General features: G+C 35.1%; 1 protein-coding gene across 2 annotated transcripts in view; it reads left to right on the forward strand.

Moving 5' to 3' along the window:
• The window catches only part of CLSTN2 (calsyntenin 2), a 393047-nt gene that overhangs the window by 178800 nt on the left and 198714 nt on the right, over window positions 1-15533 (forward strand). Inside the window, exon 1 of one of the 2 annotated variants that reach the window (XM_054206960.1) lies at window positions 2707-2791. The exons of the other annotated variant lie outside the window; for it this stretch is intronic. The gene's annotated coding sequence lies outside the window, so the exon portion shown is untranslated. Of the gene's footprint in view, window positions 1-2706; window positions 2792-15533 lie in introns of those variants that run through there. 2 annotated transcript variants of the gene reach the window in all.

The following is a 15533-nucleotide window of genomic DNA, read 5'->3' on the forward strand; positions in this document are numbered from 1 at the left end:
GTTTACTGGAATGTGTGCTTTTATACTGCATATGAAACACAACAAAAATACTGTGACTTTCTCCTAGAGTCTCTGTGTAATCTGTTTGCGTTCTGTGGTCTGACATACAGGTAGAAGTTATCTTGGTTAGAACTTTTCTTGCCTATGACTGTGGCTGTGTTGAGCAGAATTAGGTGTAGAAATAAACCCCCTTGTGCTGATGTATTCTTAAATTTTTATTTCAGTATCATGATATTTTCATAGAAGAGAGGGCATAAACTGCCCAGGGATGAACATGTCCACGTGCGTTCCATTAACACTGTAACTATGAAGATGTAGAGGTGATGGCCTAACTTTCTAGGAATTGAAAAATGAAAAAAGACTTCTCAAAACAGCAAGAGAATTTTTAGAGTAAGAAAACTAATTAATAACTCTGAAAATGTATTTAAAGGTTGTAAGATAACTCTTAATAAACCAGAAAGCCATAGAATATCTTAAAAAATGGTGATGTTTTAATTCTTTTGGTGTGTTTAACTGACTCAGAATACGAAGGTTTACTTAGGTTTGAAATTACACTAAGTCAAAGGCATTAGATAACTAGGTGAAGCATCTGGAGCCATAGGCTGTGTACATTTTGCTGTTTGTAACACTCACCTTCTAGAAGGCCAGCACTGACTGCCATGATGAAGCTAAGGTTGTAGTAGTTAAGTTTTCATTGTAATTTAACTTGACGTGAATTATCACTAATATTTTATGCACAGTGCAATTTCTGTATGAATTACTCCGTGATCCGGAATAAAAGACTGAAGTACAGTTACTTTGTCTAAAATAACATAGCATTACTTAAGCCATTTTTTGAAATTTCTCTAATGAAGTTAGTTCTTATGCTCAGCCTTGAGAGTGACTCTTAATCATAAAAGATACTGACTTCTCTTTAGATTACAAGCCTAAACCATAAATAAATAATAATGACTTTTTTATTAAATCATTTTGGCATACTTACATTATGAAAATGTGAGTTTTTGAACTCTATTCCTATGATAAAGATGCAAAAATAAAAACATCAGATGAGAAATGAAAGGAGATCCAAGAATGAAGGTTTAGCTTTGAACATAAAAGTAAAAACTGAGTCATTGTTATTCCCCAGACTAATGGCAAATAATTTAAGGTGCTGGAATAAGCTGTACTGATCTTAACTTATAATTAATTTTTGAGATTGATAAGTCAGTAGGTAAACTATGGAACAGAAGCCTGAATACACAAAAGGAAATGGATGTTGAATGTCTCAGGTAGTTTTGTGAACGCTATAGTCATAATATTTATTCAGAGTTAGTCTTCATTTTCTGTGAATTTATCAGACTTGATACTCTTTTGCATTGAAAGAGTGAACTGCTATCATTCAGTATAATTTATTGAAAACTGTTTCATTTGTGATATTGCACTGTGCTTTTCTTCTTTTTGAATGCACCAAAGCTGCTTTGTTGTGCTGGCTTTTAGGTTTACACTTGAGCAAAAATAGGCTTTTTAAAAGGTTTGCACTGATCAGAATCGATCAATTTTTTATCAGGCAACCAAAATAAGTAACTTATCACACTTCAGGAGGGTGCACGGAGCGCAAAACTAGGGCACAGGAATTAATATTTTAGTATTCTGCACTTAGGCCATTACATGCTGTTTTGCTGGCGACAATGGAAACAACTTAGAAAAGGAGTGAAAGAGAGGAACCATCGCTCTCCTTCATTAGTTGTCAACAAAAACTTGAATTGACTGAGAAAGGCTGTGATCTGCTGGCTTGTTTTTCCGCCTCACACCTCACCTGTCAGCCAGTTTACTCGTATGCTCATTTTATCATGTTCTTACCTAAGAATTATAAATTCTTGTAATTTCCTCTTTGACCCTGTGTATGTATGTCTAATTCTTCTTTAAACAAAATAGAGCCCAGAGGCCTTGGGAAATCAAAATTTAATTCTTTCCTCTGACACAGATTTCGGGCAGTCACTTAAGTGCCCAGCTTGATTACCACTCATTATTTGGGGACCATCAACACGCACTTAATCTATTGAAATAAATGACTGTTATTAATATAATTGCTACCTTTCATGTTCCTCGTACAAACCTATTGACTGTTATGTATGCAGTCCTTCCTCTTTCGTATTTCAACATTCATTTCTGTCTTGCATATTTGTTTTTTTCGCAAGATGGCTTCCACCGTTTTCAAAAGCATGGCTGCTTCATTTTCAGGACCCTATCTTAACTGGTAAAAGTACAGGTATATACATCAACTTTCTCTAACTATGTATACAAAGTATATGCGTCTGTGTATATTTATCTCCTTAAACATAAAGAAAAAAATTCTTAGCAGATAAAAACCATCTGAATATTTCTTTTTTCCCCCCCTGGCCCCCACCCTCCCGTGGAAACCTAAAAGAGGTAGGATAATCCTGAAACGTAGATGTTTACCTCTCATGTCTTACTGCAAATTTTTCAATTGCCTCAACTTTATAAGCATTTAATTTTAGCTTTCTTACTATTTTCTTTATCTTAATCTGCAATTGAAATAGAATTTAAAGACGCAATTTGCATGCTCGGTTGTCTATCAAATTATTCCAGATATAATCAGTCCATTAGTATGAGAATGAATCACTTTTCCTAAGTGAGACAAGATGTTTCCGATCTGCTCCGTGTTGAGCAGCATAAGTTAGCAGAGCAAAGCAGGAAGATGTAAGCTGCAGTGCTCCATGTAACAGAGTATGTGCAAAGGCACAAACAAAGGAAGCTAACAACAAAACATCTCCTGCAGAATGGGAACTTTGTGAGTGTCTGTGTGTTGGTGAGGGAAAGTAGCGTTGCCTTCTTCAGCTCTTAATGCTGCTTCATAAATTTCTTCTTTTTTTCTTTTTTTTTTTTCTCTGCAGCCTTGTTCTGTTAAAATTTATGATTAAGATAGAGAAATGAAGTTACTTTCAATATTTTGATTGCTGGTTTTCTTCACAGATGATAGTGTATGGTCTGTACTTACAGAACAAGTTGTTTAAGTTTAGATGCTACAGTAATTCTGACTTCAGTGCTATTAAATGATTACTTAAAATGCCGTTAAAAGACCACTAGCTCAGAAAGATGATCCTGAATTCACTTGCTATGCTTCGTTGACGTATAAGCTTTTGCACTTAGATTTGAAAGTTTTGGAGGTGAACAAGCTCATAAAATATACAGAACCTTGTGCTATGTGTTATCTTATCCAGTTCCTATTTCCTGTGCCCGGAAATGTGTTACACGATCATCCTGGAAAAACCTTGAGAAGCTGCATGTTTCTCCTTTTGCTACAATAGAATAATATCTTGCTGGTGCTGAGCCCTTCATGCAAGGGACAGGGTATTCCCAACTATTCATTTTTTTGTGTACTTCAGTATAAATGACTGTGTCTGTCTAAGAGTTTATACACAAAGGCTTTTTCTATTTTTGCTTGTTTCTGTGTATAGTGGTCTTCATCATAGGTGATGGAAATGTATTTTTCATTTAATTTGGTAGGCTTTTTTAATTAAATGGGCGCTACTCTTTTTGTCACCCCACAAATATATAAATATGTGTGTGTCTTTATGGTCTGTTTTCCTGTGTGTGTTTTTTTTTTTCTTGCCACACAATAATGTAATAGTCATAGGATTTCTGATGAAATAATGACCTCATCTCTAGCATTAGAACCTCGTGTCAGTACAACCAGGACCCATTGACTTGTACTGACATACATCTAAAGAGGATTACTCATATCAATGTTGTAACTATTGGCAGTTACTGACACTGTAATGCTTTCTATTGCTTGCTTCAAGAATGCTTTTTGGAAAAGAAACATAGAATGCTTTTCATAAAGGCAGACTGACATTTACTCCTGTTCAGGTAAAAGGAAACAACCTCTCTATTCATTCTTGGCGTTCTTTTGTGTAATCTAGAGACCATTTGGGCATTTAAAAGATTAACTTCATTTTATGAAGAAAATGGACACAATCCGTTTGGAACAATAACAGGTCAGATTTTCATCTGGCATGAGTTATTGTTGCACTACTGAAATATGGGTCTCGCCCAGTAACTTTTTTCTAGTTCATTCTCCCTTCTAATCAGGAACATAGCTTTGTTTCGAAAAGCCCCTTTCCAGGAATTCCTAATTATCAGAAAATGAATGAATTTAATGGTGTCATATTTACTATACAATTGCCAAGAGTAATGAGGTATACACTGTGACTTCAGCGAATCCTTGTTTCAGAGAGAAGGGTAGGAAATGTGTATGGTTTTTTTTGGTTAATGTATCTGATTGTTTGAAAGAGTGCAAAAGCTCAGTTCTGTGACCGATTTAAATAATCTGTCTGTTGGTTTCCACAGGGTGAAGTAATTGCTTCATTGGTAAATCAGCTTCAGTGTTTTAGAACACTGAGGAGTAAAACCAAATAATAAAAAAATATGTCATCATTCACTTTTGAACTTTGAAGTTGGTTCTGTTTACCTCAAACCGGGACATTCTGTCTAAAGTGTATGACACAAAATAGTGCTGTTTGTGGAAAACTGACCATCCAAAGTGGTCTTGAGAAATAAAAGCAACTGAAAATTTAACCTGAGGCAAAAATCCCAGCCACTTTCCCTGTCCTCCCCAGTTTTGCTGGAATAGTACTGCATCTTCTATTTTATGATTGTATCCATGTTAGTGCAACAAATAAATGACTTTTAGATCTGCAAATATCAAAAGTGTAATGGCTTTAAAATTATACATACAAAATTAAATATTAAAGAGCTGTTTGAACTAACTGTGCTGTTAATGGTGACCCAAGGCCTGGATCTAGTTGTCGCTTCTTCTACTGAAGTGCAGACAGCAGTTCCTGGTCTTTTTTCCCAGTCTCCTCTTTAAAAATGGTGTATTTCTAATGCATAACCTTCTTCTTGTGCTCGCAAGTATGGTGCTAACTTTCCTGATGGACCTTATCTTCCTAATTTCTAGCACTTGAAGAACTGAAAAATTTAATATCAAACAAAATCCAATAACCTATAAAGGAAAATGAATCAACTGCCACAGCGAAACAGCTAATCTTTAACACTGATATGAGAATAATATCTCAAATGTGGCTGAGAATGAGCAGAAGTAGTAGTAAAAGAGAAATAAACACGATCTTGGCCAACTCTGTGTTATTTTCTTCTCTGTTAACACCATGACTAATTCCTCCGAATGTGTAACCATCTGCTGAAACAGCAGTACATTCCAAGAAAGTCTGGTTTGGGATTAGCATCAGGATGAGTGGCAACTATGTGGCATGGAAATCTTGGACACCATTAATTCAAGTAGGTATCCTGGTTTTGAAGTTCATTATTCACCGTGTACCAGCAGTGAACAATATGTTTACCTTAGCACTCTTATCTGCAGGCTAGTCTGGGTGAGACAGCGACCTCATTCACAGATCTGCCCAAAGACACAAGGTGTAGGAATAGTTAGCTTGGACATCAGAGACCTCACAAAATGCCTAGGCTGTAAAGTTGAAGAAGAAAGGGTAGCTGTCCTTCCCTGCTGCTAAAAACTCATCCTATATATTGAGGAATGGTTTTGGGTATAATTTGAAAGCTCCAATACAAAAGTACCTAAGGAACAGAAATATTTTTCCAAGTTATGAAAATTGGGGAAGAAGGGGAGAAGAGTACATTTACATGTCAAGTGTTAGTAAATGTGTCTTGTAATAAGCTCTTTTTATGTACTAGCATTGTTTTGCCATGAAGGCATTTTCACAGTATTTTGAAGGGGGTGAGGTGGTGAAACAACTGCTTTTTTACAAACAGCTTCTGGTAGACCTGTTGAGCCAAACTAAGCAGAATTTATTGTGTGGGGTTACTCATGAATCAAATAGTCCTTGATATGTATCCTGTGATGGTTCTGTGGTGATTTGATAATGTTACAGAAACAGAATAAACAACTGTAGATTTAAGAAGGGCATCTTTATTACAGCTCTAAAGGAATACTGTGTTTTCACAGCGTGAATGAAATGCCAGTCTTGGTTCTTTCTGCTAGATTCTTTCTTTGTACTGACACCAACTGTAATGGGTTTTGTTTGATTGCTTTTTTGTTGTTGGTGGTGGTCCGTCTACCAATCCTAAAGGCAGTGGTTTTGGAAGTATTGTCCCTTAAAGCTCTCAGACTGAGAATCCCCTTTGTCCTTGGTGGGTATGAAAAAACTGTATTTTACTAGAGACCAGTGATTTATGAAAAAGGAGGCACTCTAAGAGGCCACCACAACCGGTTTGCAGGGAGAGATATAGTCATAAGGTAGTTCACTGGAAAGGCATAGTAGAAAAATGCAGCAACATCTACTGATGGGTGGCTGCTTCTTTCGTCTCTTCCTCTGTTTAAAGTCTTAAAGAGGTTCTCTGTTCCCTTTTAAGAGGAAAAGTTTCCCCAGTTCCTCATACCATTTTTTTTTTTTAATTTCCTTGAACAATCCTGTAAAATAGGATGTGAATCTGCAATGTTCCAGGTGCTTCCTATTCCTATCACTGATTTGAAGAACTGATTTCTATTAGCTATTGTATAATTTCTGACAGAACATAAAAGCATTGATTTGGTTTGTAATGTTCTTTATCTCCCTGAGTTCTCAAAAGCATAAAGTATTTCCCCAAACATTATAAAAAGATTAAAATTCAATTTGTGTGCTGAATTATGTATGGTTTTCAATTTGGCAATAATCTAAGAATTTCTTGTTTCCCAGCTTTTTAGTGTTAGGAGAAAATATCTACTATGAAATGTATTTTTAATAGATATTTCCTTGTATAAGATGACACAGTTAACATCTAATCCATTCTACTAAGATGTCTAAATATTTAATTTTACAATTTATAGTGCCTAATCTTTTTGATAAATGGGATGTTTCCATTTCTGGCTCAGATTTGGGGGGAGCAAGCGTATAAACAAAATTACTTTCAGAGGGGAGAAAAAACAATTTAGTTAATTATTTTCCTTAAATGTACATGGTAATATTTATCAAGCTGCCCAAATATGAAAATAACAATCAGCAGAGTAAAGCCTGAAAAGCATTAATCAAAGTTCAGTATGATTAAACATTCTTAGTTTAAATAAGGAGTAAGATGTGAATATTCTTAAGATATTCAGTGCTGCTAGAAATAAATGAATAATGTGTAAAAATAATGAAAGCCTGAAAATAGAGTAGAAGCTTTAAACATAGAGTTTTGCTCTAACGTTATATTTTGAAACTACAGACATCTTGTATCTCAACTTTGTTGTAGCCTGACCTCTCTATTTATTCTTTTTTTTGTATTGATGAATTTGTATAAACAAACATTCAGAACAGATTGGAATCAGTTCACTGGAATTAAAAAATACCAAAGCCTAAGTTGCCAATTTCTTCATTTTTATACTTAGATCTTCATAATTCCCTATTCGGAGACCTTTCAGGGCTTTTGCAAGGTGAGATTACTTATTACTTGAAATGTACTGAAGAAAAGAATCTTTAAACGTACTCAGTACTGTTTATATACATGCCTGTAGCTTAGGATTTATTTTTTTTAGGTGACATATTCACACAGCCAACAAACTTTGTACCTTTATATAATCTTATCTTGATTTTCTTGGGCATACAGAGAATTAAATGAGTTCCACTTATATGAACTTGATTCTGTAAGTGCTCTCAGTATTAGCTCTTCATATACCTATTTGCTTAAAACATTTGCAGAAATGATTAGTGTTTAAATGTATCTATTCATTCTTGTTATAAATTTGACATAGCAAATTTTATTGGCTTCATTGGTTCATAATTTTAACTCTACTTATTGAATATGCAAAGCAATGCAGATAGATTTACAAATAAATACATTCATCCTAATGAAGTGAAGTGTAGTTTAAGTCATTAACCCTTTAGGATATTTCTGAACATTCACATAAATGCTTTCATTAAGTAATCAATATCATTGAGTATTTGTACACAAAGCGTATGGGTGAGGTATGTGAAAAAGTAATAAAAATTATAAATCCATTTTGTCAGTACACGAAGTATTAAGTTCCTCTTGGTACAAAATAAAGGTGTTTAAGAAATAATAGATGTAATATTAATACACTCTAGACTTGTTTTAGTAATGCCCAAATAATATTTTGGTTACCGCATTTAGATGCAAAGCTGCAGGTTTTGACCTACTATTGTTGAGTCTGTATCATACCTGATAAAAATAATTTCAGTCAAGGAACTTTTCTACACCCATACCAAAATCAATTTTCCCTCTCATATTAAATAAAGGGTTTGCTTTTGAATTGTTTTCTTGTTTAAATGTCTAAAATAAGTGTCAGGGTTGGAGTTCAATCAAAAACATGCTGATTGCAAAAGATTGCATTGCTGGTGACAAATGGATGGATTAAGAAAATAATTAGTTACAATAATCTGAAAAAATGGTACATTGTTATTATTGGAAAATAAAATCCAATTCCTTCACATTTTTATACAGTTCTTTCAGAGTGAATGGTGTTTCAACAAATACATAAATTAGGAATTGCTCAGCTGCTTGAGTTGTGGGCAAACAGCAATGCATAAAATTCCTCCTTTAAATTTGTCTCTGAAATGAAATTGTGGGAGTGGGGAAGTACTGAAGTCAAAAACAGGTTATAGGTTTGCCAGCACTGTAGGGTGTTACTCTCATTGACGACTACATCTTCACACAAATAGTTCTTTAAGTGTAATGAATTGTTCACAGAACTAACTGCTGGCTAGAAATGGCAAAGGTTCTACATAGTCTTGCATCTCTTTCTTAGCACTAGCCTGAAATACCAACATATCCAAAGAAAACAAATCAGATTGGACTGTCTTACCTGTAATCAGGGAAATCTCTTATCTTTTTAAAGACAATCAAATATGTCCAGTCAAGCATTCTTGATTCCGTTGGTCTTTAATTACTAGAAATCTCATTGAGAGGAGCATACAGAGCGTGATGCATTCTGTTGAAATTGACATTGGACTTGGATCCTGGGGATAACATTTCTCATTCTTGCTGTACACCTGTTGTCTAAATTATATATGGTCGAAAATCAACTCTGATTTCAAGGTCACAAATTATCACATGCCTATGCTGTCCCTCATGTAAGCCGATGATTCCACTGGCTGAACTTCCCTTGCTCCCACCCTTGCCCACTGTTAGATGATCTTAGGCCAAAAAAGTCCATTTGCTGCTGTTCAAAGGGTCTTTAAAACTATTAAATGTGATTTGGCTTGTAGGATCAAGTCTTCTCACTTTTGACTTTCTTCAAATAATTTTCCCAAAGAAGATAAAGCATGAAAAGGCTACTTTCAATAGTTGAATTTTACAGCCATTATATCTTTCCTTACGTGTGTGTAAACACAGGGATTCCTGACTTCTTGATATGCAGCTTATTTATTTATTCACAGCTAATAAATCTTATTTATTCGCAGCTATTTTTCTATATATACACTATTATATATCATACTGTATATAGTATGTATACTATATATATATACTATTACACTATTTGATATATATTTTATCAAACATTAGGGCATATTGTATGAATTTTAGCTACTTAAGGCTATAAAAAACCCATGTTAAACCAGAAACATTTTCAGACATTAACCTGTATTTGTCCAGTCATATAGTAAAGATGTTTGAATTTATATTTAAAATAAAGGTATTTAAGTATTGGGGGTTTTTTTGCTGTGGAGGAGTTCTTCATAGCCACATTTACTAAATTAACTTTAAAAGATAGTTGGTTTTTTGCTTTTGATTTTTTTTTTTTTTGAGTAAATTTCCTTTACTCATTACTTGTTTCTACAGGATGGAGAAGAGGAAGTAATCTGTAATAAATTGAGTGGTCTCAGTTAGAGGGAATACGAACACAAAGCCTACTTAACTAGGTTTACAGAGAGGAATTTTTTTTTAATTTAATGGATACAAAGCTTCTAAAATAATGTATGATGGTAGCGAAAAAAGCAACAAAAGCATGCTAAAGCTGTGCATGTGAGTTCCTTTTGAATAATTTTCTTCTTCAGACAGGTCTTAATGGTACTACTGTCTGCCAATCTCATGGTATTTTACATAGCTCTTACGATTTATCTACCTTCCCTGGGACTCAGAACCCACTGAAACCAGCAAAATCCCAAACCAGCATATTATTCTTATTAGGAATTAAAGGCTTAAATAGTTTTATGCCTCTTGCACTTGAGATCCCAAAATTATATCTAATCAGACGCTCTATCTAATCACCAACTAATGAGAAATTTAGATTTATAAGACATTTGATGCTCACAAAAAACCAGCAGACAGACTAATAGTTGCTATCCAAATAATTAAGGGAACTTTTGTTTGGTTTTGCTAAAGCAAAGTGGTCTATTTAACCTTTCCATTCCCTGCCACATTCTTCCCCCAAAAAGTGTCAACATAATCAGCTTAGCCTATTAAACCACGTAGTATGATTTCATAGCATGTGTGGATCATGTCAAGGTAGTGTAAATTCAGATTTTAATAAGACACTGCAAGTTATTTTTATCACTAGGTGAGAGGTGATCCAGCATTGGTATTGGTTGAATTCACCTCCACGTGGACAAGTGTAGTGACCTAGACCAGTAGATTCTGCTTCATCTTCAGAGCATTTTTGGAGTGCCATATCAACTATATTTTGATAACGTTGCTTCAGTCTTTTTAATTTAGAGTGCTTATTTTGGTATATTTAGTTATTAATTGGATCATTTCCAGAAAAATTCTATACTTTTTATATTTTCAATGACAGACAATTCTTTCCTATATCTGGTTGGGATAAGGAACCATGCTGACTAGTGTAATGACTAAACTAAACCCCAGAAGCAGTCATACTTTGGAAGTTCGGTTAGAAACTTCCATATTTAAATAGCTAGCTATAGCTGCTGTTGAGTAAAGATATAGCTTTTAAAATATGTCTTTTGAAGTCCCTCCTTTCTTTGGTGAGGAACAGCCCTGTACAGCAGAACAGTCATGTTCTTGCTGTCTTTTGAAAATCTTGCATGGGTGATGCAAATTAACAGTTGTGTTCTACAAAAAGAGTTGAAGTCTTATAAAAAGGTATCTTTCACTTACTCCCCCCCTTTTTTTTTCCCCTATTTAAAGTGACTGAAATCTTGCAGCTTATATCAGTGGAAGTGGAAAAAAAAGAAGGGTTTTTGAAATGCCTTACTGCCTATGGCAGTATTCCTTCAGACTGTATTTTGTTATGCAAGTGTCAGTGTCAAAAATGTTCTTTTTTTTATTTTGAATGTTCTGGCTGTTCTCCATTGGAGTAAAAGAGACATTTTAAAATGACATTATTTCTCCTAAGTGAGCAGCTCTGAGATGGAGCACTGATTCCAATCAGAAACTTGAAGACACATTTGGATCCGATGTCACTGTATTGCTATCTATAAAAGCTATTTGAGAGTGTTCCGTAGCAGTGTCAGTGATCAAAAAAGCCAATGAAAAATGGAGAATTAATAGGAAAATAATAAAAAACAAGAAGAAAATATCAGCTTGCTACTGTCTAAATTCATGCCAGTATTTTTGGCCCATTTGTCCCAGGAAGTCCCTAAGCAGCAGATTGCCATAAACCGGGAAGATGTACCACTGTTCTTTTCCCCTTTTCTGTTCATTCCCTGTTCCTATTTGCCTCCCCTGAGCACCTGCTACTGGTGACAACTAGAGGAAGACACTGAGTCAGACGGGCTTTTCCTCTGATTGTATTGCAGTCATTCTTAGGATGCCTTTTAGTAACAGTATGATAAGTGTAGCTACAGACAAAAGAATGAGTATGTGCAATGAGTAACTGTAACAATGTCAACTGTGTCATGTCAACAATCACATCAAAGCATTAAGGCAGCTGTAGAAAAAAGTAACGTTAAACAAATGTGATGGTTTCTGTTTGTAAATTGCAATTACAATTAAGTAATTCTAGTGTAAAGTTTTTATCAGGTTTGAATGGAATTTTGAGATATTTAATATGAACTTTATTATTACTGTCATTGTATAAAAGTATATAGGTTTCATTATAAATGTCCTGTTTAAGTGAAGAATCCAGAGAACAAGCGGCATGGGCAGAGATCCTAAGAAATCTGATCTAAAAAGAATGTGGGTTATTTAATCTCTTGAATAAGAGATTGAATAAAGGAATTTTCAAATACATGAGAGGGTTGTTAAGAGGAAGGTAGGAATATGCTTCTCTGCTTACGGGGACTAAGACAAAGAGTACTATTTTGAAATTACAGCAGGGGAACTTCTGATTTAGTGCTATTTTTATTTTACAAAAACCTCTGATGTACTAAAGATGATTAACTACTAAACTAGATGGGTTAGGGAATTGTGGCATTTCTGTTATTGGAAGTTTTTAAGTAGATGTTGAAAATGGCTTGTGTTAGACATATATTTGCTTAGAGGTACTGCTGGAGTAAATAATCTCTTAAGACACCTTCCAGCCTGCTGCTCATTATTTTATGAAGGATTTGAAATTCATTGTATTAAAGGGTTAAAAGCATATGTCAGGAGGTCTCCTGTGTGGTATTGAGTAATGCAATTTCCGTAACAAGAATAGAAGTAGCAATTTGAAGTCTCACTGTTTCAACAAGCACTTTTCCATGGAAAACTGTTGTCAGTCTATCACAAGAAGTGGAAAAAACCCCCATTTAAATACTGCAGCCTTCTCCCAGTTTTGCATCCAATTTCCCAGGCACTACACAGCATAAAATGTAAAGCATTAAGAAAGGCTGTTTGGATATTTTAGCATCTAATTGATTGTCCTTAAGATAGATGCCATTCTTCTGTTTAAGAAGTTTTCAAATTAGTTAAAAAGACATTTTTACGTCACTTAACTTTATAAAATATCCCTTTATAAAATGTCATGTGTGTCTCCATCTGCATCATTTTTCTTTGGTGTGATTTTTAGAGAATCGCTTCCTAAAAACCGTATAATATAGTTCTAATATAACTGCATTTTGTTTTGTTTGCTGTGTTTGTCCCGTTTTGTCATTCTATAAGATGAGCTGTCTTTCTGAAGAGCCTATGTTTTGAAGACAAACTGCCTGGAATGCTTTAATCAAATAGAAACGTAAATAGGAAAAAAAGCCGTGTCAGTCTTTTTCTGCGCAATTTAAAATCTCTTTTCTTAACCAGCATAATATTCAGTAACACAGTACGCACCTTGAACATTAAGTCTTCTCTAAGTTTTCCAAAAGTAATTCTTGTACTTACAGGCATCTTACAAGTAATTCCCTGATATTAGAGCTATGGCTGTTGCGTTTTCTGTGTTCTATCTGCAAATGGAAAACTCAGGTATACCCCAAAGTTCCTTTCCGTTGACTCAGACAGTTTTCTCTTGGAGCATTGGGTCATTCCCAGGTACAGTCAATTAAATCTATGAGGGCTTTAAAGATGAGAAAGCTCTTGAATTTATCAGTATTAAGAGAGAGACTTCTGGCAGTACAAAGCATTGGAGTGGCATGCTCTTGGCGCCCTGTGTAACTGAGCACATCAGCTTCACTGGGCTTAGTTTTGAAGTGTCAGAATCTTTAAATGTCTATTTGTGGGCCTTTCAGTTGTGGGAGCATCTTGGTATCCTATTTGAAAGGTGGTGTATTTCCTGCTGGTCCAGTGAGTCTCCATATGTTGTTTAGGATGTGAGTGTTTTTTTCTGAGGGGTAGAATAATTGCCCTTTACCAAAGGTGGCATTGGGTTATAGCATTGCCTGTAAGCACTTCAGGTTGAAAAGGCAGTTCATGACTGAGATTTATTGTGCAAAGTGTGATTGCAAAAAAAGCACAGAAAACATCAGTGTGGTGGTGTTTTTTTCTTTTTGTGCAATTAAAAATGATGCTCCATGTAAATGCAAGAATTTCTGCCAACACCAGAGTCAAAGAACTCAGGGCATTTATATGTCTACCTGAATTCCTGTTTACATTCATAGTTTTTCTCTCGTAATTTGAGCAGGGACTGGAGTATAAGCATCTCTTGCCCTGGTCCTCAAAGTGTCCATCATTTGATGACAACTTCTGATCTGAGAAGTGGAATTTTTCAGCAAATAAGCCAGTTGACAGGGAGATGCAAGAAATGTCCAGCCATGTTTGTAGGCTGTGATTATCTTGATCTTTCTCATAGTATCAGTTTGCATTTCAGGCAGCTTCTTTGAAAACTGGTAGTTGTTGAAGGCTGTGATTTTGTTCTAGGCACAAGCTAAATTTCTGTGTGTTTCTGAAAAGCTCTCCACTGCAAGTAGAAGAGACGCATTTCTTCTGCATGTGTCCTGAGACTTGGTGAGTAACAGAGAAACATTTGAACAGATGCTGCCATACTTGCAAGTAACTAGATTTCATATTCTAGTATGCAGAGTATTAAGACCATAGACTATAGGGTTTGTCCTTCAGGTGGCAATTAGGACCTGGCTATTCTTGAAATTCTTATATTTATCTTGACTTCAGAGAATGGCATTTGCATAACTGCATTTGATTAGAATAACTTTCTAAATTATATTGTGCACTTACTGTAGGCGTAAGAGCCAGCATGTGTAAGTGGTGACGGCTGACAGAAGAGGAGAATTACACTGGGAGGCTGCTGAGTAAGGGCTCCCTGGATGTTGCACTAAGTCATTTTTGGTAGGAAAACAGTTACTGAGTAATTAACGATCTAATGCAGTATGGTAGAAAACTGAGTCATTTTAAAAACAGAAGTGTAAGCCATGCATATTAAGGACAGCAGGAAATATTCCTCCCTTGGTGCAGTGAGAAAGCCCTGTAAACTATCCCTGGGGCAGAAACTTTCAGATTCAGACCAGAATCAGATCCCGATTCAGAATCTATTCAGGATACTATGGCTATTTTCTGCCCTTTTTATTGGCTGTAGCTAAATATCATGTCCTAAAGCTCTGTTAGCATGATTTTTATAGGTGTGCTTTATTCAAACATATAATTACCTCTTAACTGTAATTGTCGAAATGATTTCTTTTGAATAGACTTAAATAATACTGTTCTTTATATTTTGCTTATTGTTCTTTAGATTTTTTTTTTTGCTATCATTTACGATTTTTCTGAGCTCTTCCTGCAATTAATTGATACTAGTTGGGGAGCTGAATAGGTTTTCCTTATGATTATGCAACTGTCTAATCTTTCTGGCAGCTGCTAGCCAACCCAATTGCTTATAAATTGTAATGCATTATAAACCCCTGGCTAAGAAACCTTTGAGTATTTTATACGGGGGAAAAAAAACCCCACAATATTTCTTCTGTATGTAGTAAATAGCAAGGGTAGTTTCCCCTGAGGGCTCCCACTTATGTGATAGTGGTTCACTAAATGTTCACATCTGATTTAGTAAATTGTTGGATGATAGCAATCAGGAATCTGACTGGTTGAGTAATGAGATTCTGATGACTACTAGCTCCCTGATGATAAGTGCTTCAAAACCATTAAGTGCTGTAAGATTCAGAACATGTGAAGAATGTAGAGAGCCCTTAGTATTTAAAAATTCTCATAATTGTTTTTTATAGATCTTTTTTTTACACCAGTTAATGAAGTTCAGTTTGCCTTTTAGT

Source organism: Rissa tridactyla, chromosome 6 (assembly GCF_028500815.1).
Source record: "Rissa tridactyla isolate bRisTri1 chromosome 6, bRisTri1.patW.cur.20221130, whole genome shotgun sequence".
Taxonomy (NCBI): domain Eukaryota; kingdom Metazoa; phylum Chordata; class Aves; order Charadriiformes; family Laridae; genus Rissa; species Rissa tridactyla.